The sequence below is a fragment of the Cryptomeria japonica genome, chromosome 3 (assembly GCF_030272615.1).
Source record: "Cryptomeria japonica chromosome 3, Sugi_1.0, whole genome shotgun sequence".
NCBI classification, from domain to species: Eukaryota; Viridiplantae; Streptophyta; class Pinopsida; order Cupressales; family Cupressaceae; genus Cryptomeria; species Cryptomeria japonica.
The window spans coordinates 205,721,246-205,730,045 of NC_081407.1; positions in this window are offsets into that span (position 1 = coordinate 205,721,246).

Consider the following 8,800-nt stretch of genomic DNA (forward strand, 5'->3'; position numbering starts at 1 on the left):
GTATAGATTAGAACAAAGACAAGTAAGTGAACAAAGAAGGTAATTCATACTGAAAGGATGATAGAAATTTCTACCGGAGGAGAGAATCTGACGGCTACTAGAATGAGAACTTTGGAAGACAAGACAAGAGAAAATTTAGAGGAACCTTCTATAAGTGTGGAGGAGAAGGAAATCATACATTTGAGTGTAAGAAGATAGAAAATATCGAAAGAGCAGCAGTGGTGGAAGAAAACCCCACCGGATCATACAACAAACTGGAATATGGAGAACTGTTGGTGATGAGGAGAGCTTTGTATCATACTGGAGGAGATGAAGAGCCCTTGCAGAGGAATAATTTGTTCAAGACTAGATGTAAGGTATTTGGTAAGTGTTGTAAAGTTGTTATTGATAGTGGTAGTTCAGATAATCTTGTTTTAGAAGAAATGGTGAATAAGTTGAAATTGGAGAGATTTAAACACCCTAAGAATTATTAGATAGCATGGATTCAGGATAACATAAGTTGTTAGTAAGTGAGAAATGTTTGGTGAATTTGAAAATTGGGAATTATCATGATGAAGTCTTGTGTGATATTATGCCTATGGATATTTGTCATATTTTGTTGGGTAGACCTTGGCAGTTTGATAGACAAGCAATACATGATGGGAGAAATAATACATACACTATTGTGGCCAATGGGATGAAGCAAACCTTATTGCATTTGGAGGAACATTTGAAGAATTAAGTCTGTACAAATGCTAGAATCTATTTGGTAGATGGAAGGAAATTCTTGGATGGAGTGAGACATGAGAATGTGTGTTTTGCCTTAATTCCTAAGAAGACTGAGAAACTAGAGCCGGGAGGAAAACAACTGGAAGAGATAAAAGATTTGCTGATAGAATATGAAGACATCATTTCAGATAATGTACCTGATGGATTTCCACCTATGAGAAGTATTGTTCATTGCATGGACTTGGTTCTTGGAGCTATTTTTCCTAACAAAGTTGCACACCGGATGACACTGACGGAGAATGAAGAACTAAATTAATATTGTGTGCTTAAAGTTTTATAATCTGTTGACAACTGATTCACCCCCCCTCTTAGTTGTCCACCAATTATCCTAATAGTGCAATACCAGTAGTATTAGCACCTAAGAGAAATGGAGAGTGGAGAATGCGTATTGATTCCAGAGAAATAAACAAGATCATAGTGAAATACCAATTTACTTTGCCTAGGATGGATGACATAATGGAATATTTGAGTGGCGCAAAATACTTTACAAAGATAGATTTGAAGAGTGGATATCATCAGATTAGGATCAAAGAAGGAGATGAGTGGAAGACAACATTTAAGACAAATGAAGGATTTTATGAATGGTTGGCGATGCCTTTTGAGTTAACTAATGCACCAAATACTTTCATGAGGATGATGAATGAGGTATTGAAGAAATTATTGGGTAAGTTTGTTATTGTGTATTTGGATGACATTCTCATTTTCCGTAAGACAAAAGAGGAACATTTGTTGTAATTGAGACAAGTTTTGCAAAGGTTGAGAGAAGAAAAGTTGTTGATAAATATCAAGAAGTTTACTTTGATGAAGGATGAGTTAGTCTATTTGGGATTTATGATATCTAAGGATAGTTTAAAGATGGACCCTGAGAAAGTGAAAGCCATTGTTGAGTGGACTACATCAGAAAGTATTGGAGAGGTAAGATAATTTCATAGATTGGCTAGTTTTTACTAGAAGTTTATCATAAATTTTAGTTCAGTTTGTAATCCTATGACTGAGACCATGAGAGGAGATCGAAAGGAATTCAAGTGGACCACCAGAGAAAACAAAATTTTTGAACTGTTGAAGCAGAAAGTTATTGAGCAGCCTGTGTTGGCTTTACTGGATTTCAATGAAGTATTTCAAGTTGATTGTGATGCGAGTGGAGCAGCAATAGGAGCAGTCTTGAGTCAGGAAGGCAGAGAAGTAGCTTGTTTTAGTGAGAAGTTGAATGATGCCCGAAGGAGTTTTATGCCATAGTTCAAGCCTTGAAGAAGTGGAGACATTACTTGTTGCCTAAGGAGTTTGTGTTGTATACGAATCATCAAGCTTTGTAGTATGTGAATAGTCAGAGTAAGTTGAATCAAACACATATGAGATGGGTAGAGTTCTTACAGAGTTATACCTTTGTGTTGAAGCATAGAAATGGGAAATCTAACAAAGTTGTTGATGCATTAAGTAGGAGAAGGAATTTGCTGATAGAGATGAGAGTGACAATATTAGGATTTGAAGATTTGAAGACCTTGTATGATGATGACCCGGATTTTGTAGAACCTTGGAAAGAATGTAGAGAACCGGTTATGATAGATAGAAGAAAGTGGTTGGATTACTTCATTTAGGATGAGATGTTATTCAGAGGAGTTCAGTTGTGCATACCTAAGAGTTATATGAGGAAGAATATGATAAAGGAGAAACACAGTGGAGGTTTGGCTGGACATTTTGGTATTGACAAAATAGTAGCATTGGTGAGTGAGCAGTACTTTTGGCCCCAGATTCATAAGGATGTTAAGAGATATGTGCAAAGTTGTAGAGTTTGTAAAGTTGCAAAGGGTAGTAGTCAGAATGTGGGATTGTATAAACCTTTGATAGTACTGGTAAGACCTTGGGGGGATATAAGAATGGATTTTGTACTTGGATTGCCTAAAACACCAAGAGGGAATGATTATATATTTGTGGTAGTGGATAGATTCTCAAATATGGCTCATTTCATACCCTATAAGAAGACATCAAATGTATTGCATGTAGCAGACCTATTTTTCAAGGAAGTAGTCAGATTGCATGGATTACCTAAGAGCATAGTTTCAGACAGAGACACTAAGTTTGTTGGCTATTTTTGGAGAACTCTTTGGAGGAAGATGAAGATAGATTTTAAGTTCACTTCTACTTTTCATCCACAGACTGATGGATAGACATAAGTAGTTAACCGAAGTTTGGGAGATTTGTTGAGAAGTTTAGTTGGAGATAAAACTAGAAGTTGGGGTTTGATCCTTGCACAAGCAGAGTTTGTGTACAACAATTCAGTAAATAGGAGTACTGAAAGAAAACCTTTTGAGATTGTTATCAAAGTGCATCCTAGAGGTATATTAGAATTGAGAGACATTAGCAGTGAAGATCAGAGAAGTTCAGAAGCATAAGACTTTGCAGATCACATTGCAACATTGCATATTCAGGTTAAGCAACATTTGGAAGACATGAACAACAGATATAAGGAGAAGGTAGATGAGAAGAGGAGACATAAGGAATTTGAAGTTGGTGATGAAGTGATGGTATATCTGAGAAAAGAGAGATTCCCGTTGGAACTTATAACAAATTGGAGATGAAGAAGTTTTGACCTTGCAGGATTTTGAGGAAGTTCAGTTTTGGAAATGCTTATGAAGTGGAGTTACCAGATAGTCTAAGTATTTCACTTGTGTTTAACATTGCAGATCTTCATGAGTATCATGAACCAGAATTCGGTGAGGACAGTATTGCCGACTTAGAGAAACAGTTTCCCTTGAAAGAACTAGATCAAATTGAAGAAATTTTGGACAGTAGGATTGGGCATAATACCCAGAGCAGTCATTATAAGGAGTATCTTGTGAAGTGGAAGGACAAACTAGTTGAAGGTTCATCTTTGATTTCTCAGGAAGAGGTAGACCACCTTGGTTTTCCTCTGACCCCAGCAAAGTGAGAGGGTCATTTTTTTAATAACCCTAGATGTCTGATGTAGGAGAATCCTCGGTTCATAGCAATCTTGCATCAACCAAAAACATTTTCTTTTTGTTTTATTTTTTGTTTACAGTTTCAAATTTTCTTTCTGTGTGTCTCGGTTTTGGCTCACTAGATCTTGTGGAGTTGGATTCTACTTGAAGACTTGATCATCTTTCTTAGTTCCTAACCACATTGTATTTGGATCATTTTTCGGTAAGATAACACTATCAGTTTCCTTGTCAGTTTCCTGTTACCGGTTGATAGTTTTTGTTACCGGTTGCCTCGATCTATTTTGGTGATCTATCGGAACCCCTTCTAAAGCTTGCAGAGACTTGGGTGTTGATTCTGATATTCCTTGGCATGCGGGCGACCTTTTCTCATGATCTACCTTTCATCCTTTGGATTTTTTGGAGGAATCTCTTGGCGGAGGTCAGCCTTGTTTATTTTACATATTAGGTCTTGCTCTTCGGGTTTTGATCCCTTTTGGGATGACTGGATCCTTTGGATCGCATATATAATTATAACTGCATATTAGAATGTAATGAATCAAAGAATAAAGTAGCAAGAATGTGTGTAGAATATAGATCTTAAGATTCAAGGTCCCAGTTGTGACCTATTTTGTATGTTCTACCAGGCCTGTGAGATGGTTATGCTATAACCCGGTTGTTATCGATTGGTTGTAATCAATTTTTCATGAAATAAAACAATATGTTCTGCATTTCCTCCATCATATCTTTTTGTTTTTGTTGTGTTTACTCTTGTTGACCGGTCCAAATTGATCTTTTTGAGGTCCCTCCTCACCGGTGACTGCTTCAGTATGATAGGGTAGATGATGCGGGTGAGTCTGTATGTATCTAACCCTTTTATTGATTTAATGTATTAATGTGTCATTAATAGGAATAGAAGTAGGTTTTTGCAAAAATGCATTAGAATAGTTTTAAAATATATGTTAGCTAAATATGCATATTTAATGATATCGAAAAGTCTTGTTGTGTATATGCATAATCATGCATATGTGTTGCCTAAAAGCATGTTTTTGTGTTGATAATGTGTATATATTGTAAAGATGTGTATATGCTATGTAAAGTTGTAGTTTTAATTGAAAAAGCAAAATTTATAGGATAACTGCATGATTGATAAAATCGACAGTTGGCTATTTGATTAGGGTTTTATTGACACAATGATTTATAATATTGTAGGTTGATTTAGCATTGTTGATATCCCGAGAGAGATTTGTTTTCACATAGAAAATGTAGCCAGATTTAACAGAGGGTGATCATGAGGTCCTATGCTTAGTGGGCCTCTATCATGTGACCTTTATGCCCAAGATTAGGGTTAACTTAGGGATGTTATCTACACTGGTCGAGAGATGGCACAATGAGCATAACTCATTTCATCTCCCAACTGGGGAGATGTTGGTGACTTTGGAGGAAATCTAGCGAATACTTAGGATACCAATTGTAGGAGAGTTGGTCATCTATGATAGGGATGGGGATGTTGATTCTCTATGTTAGGCATTAGGGGATGAGGAAATAGTCATAAAATAGAATGGGATAGTCTGCTGGAGGGATATAGTAGCATCGTGTGATCCACTCCCCTCAATTCTCGTAGGAGTGATTGGGGGTTACATTTACCTCAATAATAAATCTCATGGATTTCGTATTGGATGAGGTCACACTATAGAGCGGATGATAATGAATGGGACTCAATTTTTCTAAGGTCCTTGTTTACTAGAACACTTATACCATGATATACATTAGTTTGTATATATGTGTATTATGAGATTATCGGCAGGTGTGACATTGCTCCATGTGTGCATCTATGAGCATGTAGAAATTTAAAGGCCAATCTATATGAGGTTTTGTGGGGCAAGACAACCTTATGTTCCTATATATAACATGATCACTGCCCAACCTAAGTTGGGTAAGATGGAGTATTGGAGGCACATGATCGACAAGATTGATATAGTCATCTAGAGACCCTACTTATATTGTGAGGATTGGGAGGATGATGATGTAGAGATCTCATTTTTCTTCTAGATTTGGTGCCTCATTAATCGAATGCAATACATTTTTTAGAGACATCTACCAAATCGGGTATCTAGATAGTTTGGGAGGATGCAAGGACTTCCTCAACAATCATCTGATTTTTCACAAATAGTGTAGGATATGTCCTAGTGGGAACCCACCTTATCATATGATTTTGCATTGGAAAAGTTTCAAACTCTTTGTCCAGTATTGTGGGATCTGAGGAGAGTTATAGTGGACACAGGTATGACACCCAAATTTGAGGCTTGGTTTGTGACATACCCTTTTCCATGGCTAAAAGGTCTGAGAGAGTTACATGCCTTTATAGGGAATAAGGAGGATGGACCTTAGGCAAGGAGATGACACAGGAGGAGGAGGAGGGGTCAGGTAGAGGGGGGATAGGTAGCAATAAGGGGTGGAGTATAGGTAATAGCTAGACTGTCTAGACCATCGTTAGGGAGAGGATTCATACCTTAGGCTAGGACATAGGGTGGAGGGGAGGGACAAAGGCATGGATAGGGTGACATGTAGGTAGTTTCCCTACAAGCTTAGGTGCAAGCTAGGGATGTATAGATGAGGGTATTATAGGGAACTATCCCAATAAGAAATGCAGAGGTAGCATCTCTCAAGAGGCAGTTGTAGGATGTTATAGACGAGAGGGATACCACCATCCAACGATATGGCGGATCCAAGGAGATAATTTAGTAGGATATGGTAGCACAATAGGGTCATGTGAGTAGAAGAATTGCATTTGTCTTCTGTGTTGGGTAGGAGACACACTTCTAGCAATAGTTATATGAGTCAATGACACCTCTAAGACTACAAGCAAGTAGCTATCACCAGAGCTCCTTTGGAAAGTTTATGAGAAGGGTACAGAGAGAGAGAGTGGAGGGGACATGGAACCAGCACCTCCACCAAAAAAAGCAACAATGTTAGAAGAGGGGCACCTCCCCCACCACCAAAGATAAGAGAGGAAATATTGCTGAAAGTTTAGCAGTCTCTAAGTTTAGTTGGTTCATAGGGTGGTAGTACATCAGAGGTCAGTTTGGACCCCAAGTATCAATATTTTTGTTCGAGATGGACACATAGGGTAATTTTTGGGGCTCCTAGTAGCCATTATGATATTATGACATTATTGTATTAGACATATTATTTTTTGATTATATGAGATGACATGAATTTTGGCAATGACTATATGCACATATTACATTCTCATGTGGTGTTTATGGATGCACTTATGCTACTATGTGATGTTTATGAGTTTCATGGATGTCTTTTATGCTTATGATGTTATGATTATGGTTCTATGTTATGTTTCTATATAATCTTCATGATGTATGTGTAAAGTGGAAAATTGGATCCTAGTGACTCCCCACCTAGGAGAGAGAAAGGAAGCCACTAGGATGATCTTCACTTGGGAGGAACTTTACATTCAAAAGAGGGGTTTGAATCTGCTAGATCCAAATCTAAGGGAAACAAGGATGTGAATTCTGAGTGGATTGCAAGCGGTTGAAGTGTGATTTACCCTCTTTTGTAAATGAGAAAGTTGACTTGTTGACTTTGCGGAAAAGAGAGAGGAAATGAGTGAAATACCTGAGTATGATACAACCTGTATAGAATGTATAGTACAAGTGTCAAGAAAGGTGTGATATCTCACTCTAAGAGTTTGTGCTCTAGTTCCGAGAATAATCACCTTGCATAAGAGAAAAGTGGTGTCATCTCGCTCTAACAGACCATGCTTTGGTTCCAAGAATGACCCACTATACAAGAGAAAAGTGACAACAGCTTGCTCTAAGAGGTTTCCCTATAGTTCCAAGAATGTCTTACAAGAAAACAAGAAGTGAAGACATCTCTCTCTAAGAGACCATGCTTTGGTTCCAAGAATGACCGACTGTACAAAAAGTGACGACATCTTTCTCTAAGAGGTTTCCCTCTGGTTCCAAGAATGTCTCACTGTACAAGAAAAGTGATAACATCTTTCTCTAAGAGGCTTCCCTCTAGTTCCAAGAATGTCCCACTGCACATTGTATGAGAGAAGTATAGTACAAAGGAGCAGTGTGGGTGCCCCCCCCTTAAGATGTCAACATAGGTTGATGTTGATATCTTAAGGAAAGTAGAACAAGGATACCTACCTTCATCACAAAGAAGATATCCGCTATGCAACAATGTCATAAATCCAAAAAAGAGAGGGAATACTCTTCAATCAAGGACAAGATAGTTGACAAGAGATATCTTGTTGTAAGCGTAAAGGTGATCCTCAGAGGAGAAGAGATCTTTTTTCAAAAGACATCTATCCCCAAGAGGATTTGTCTTAGACAAATATAGAATCTTCTAGAACAAGAAAGGAAAGAACAAGAATGCAACCCTTCCTCCTATTTCTAGGTGAAAAGGATTATTGATGAGGGATGACTCAATTTTAGCCCCCATAGGGATGGGTGAATTTATGATAGATGTACATTACCAAGTGGAAAAGAGGTTGTAATCAAGGACTTACACCTCTTGTATAAGAGAGAATCCTTGAGTGAACAACAAAAATTCCACACAAGGAATGACATCAAGTAATAAAGCACACACCATCCACCCAATAGGGAAAAGTGGATCCTTAGAGAAAGAGAGAGAGAAGGATCATTGCCCCCCAAGCTAAGGGAGAATGAGAAAAGATTACACAATCTACTAGAGAGAGATTAAACATAAGAAAATGTGCAATGAACTTACATGAATGCATGCAAGAAAAGACATTAGTAAATGTAAAATATACATCTCAAGAAGTGGTAATCTTCAAAAAGAAGAGAGAAAAAGCATCATATATTCCCCAAGGGAGATTAATCATAAAAAATATACCATTGTAAGAAATGATAATCACATATGAAAAATGCAGCCCCTAAAGAAAATAATGACAAATGAGAAAGAAAGAAAGGAAAAGGAGTGAAAATCCTTGCCCCCCAAGTGAGGAGAACAAGGAGAAACATTACACATTTTTTGATGGTGATTATTTTCAAGTGATATACCGGCCTAGTGGAACAAATCCTTTCAAGGAATGGATACACACTTCTCAAGAG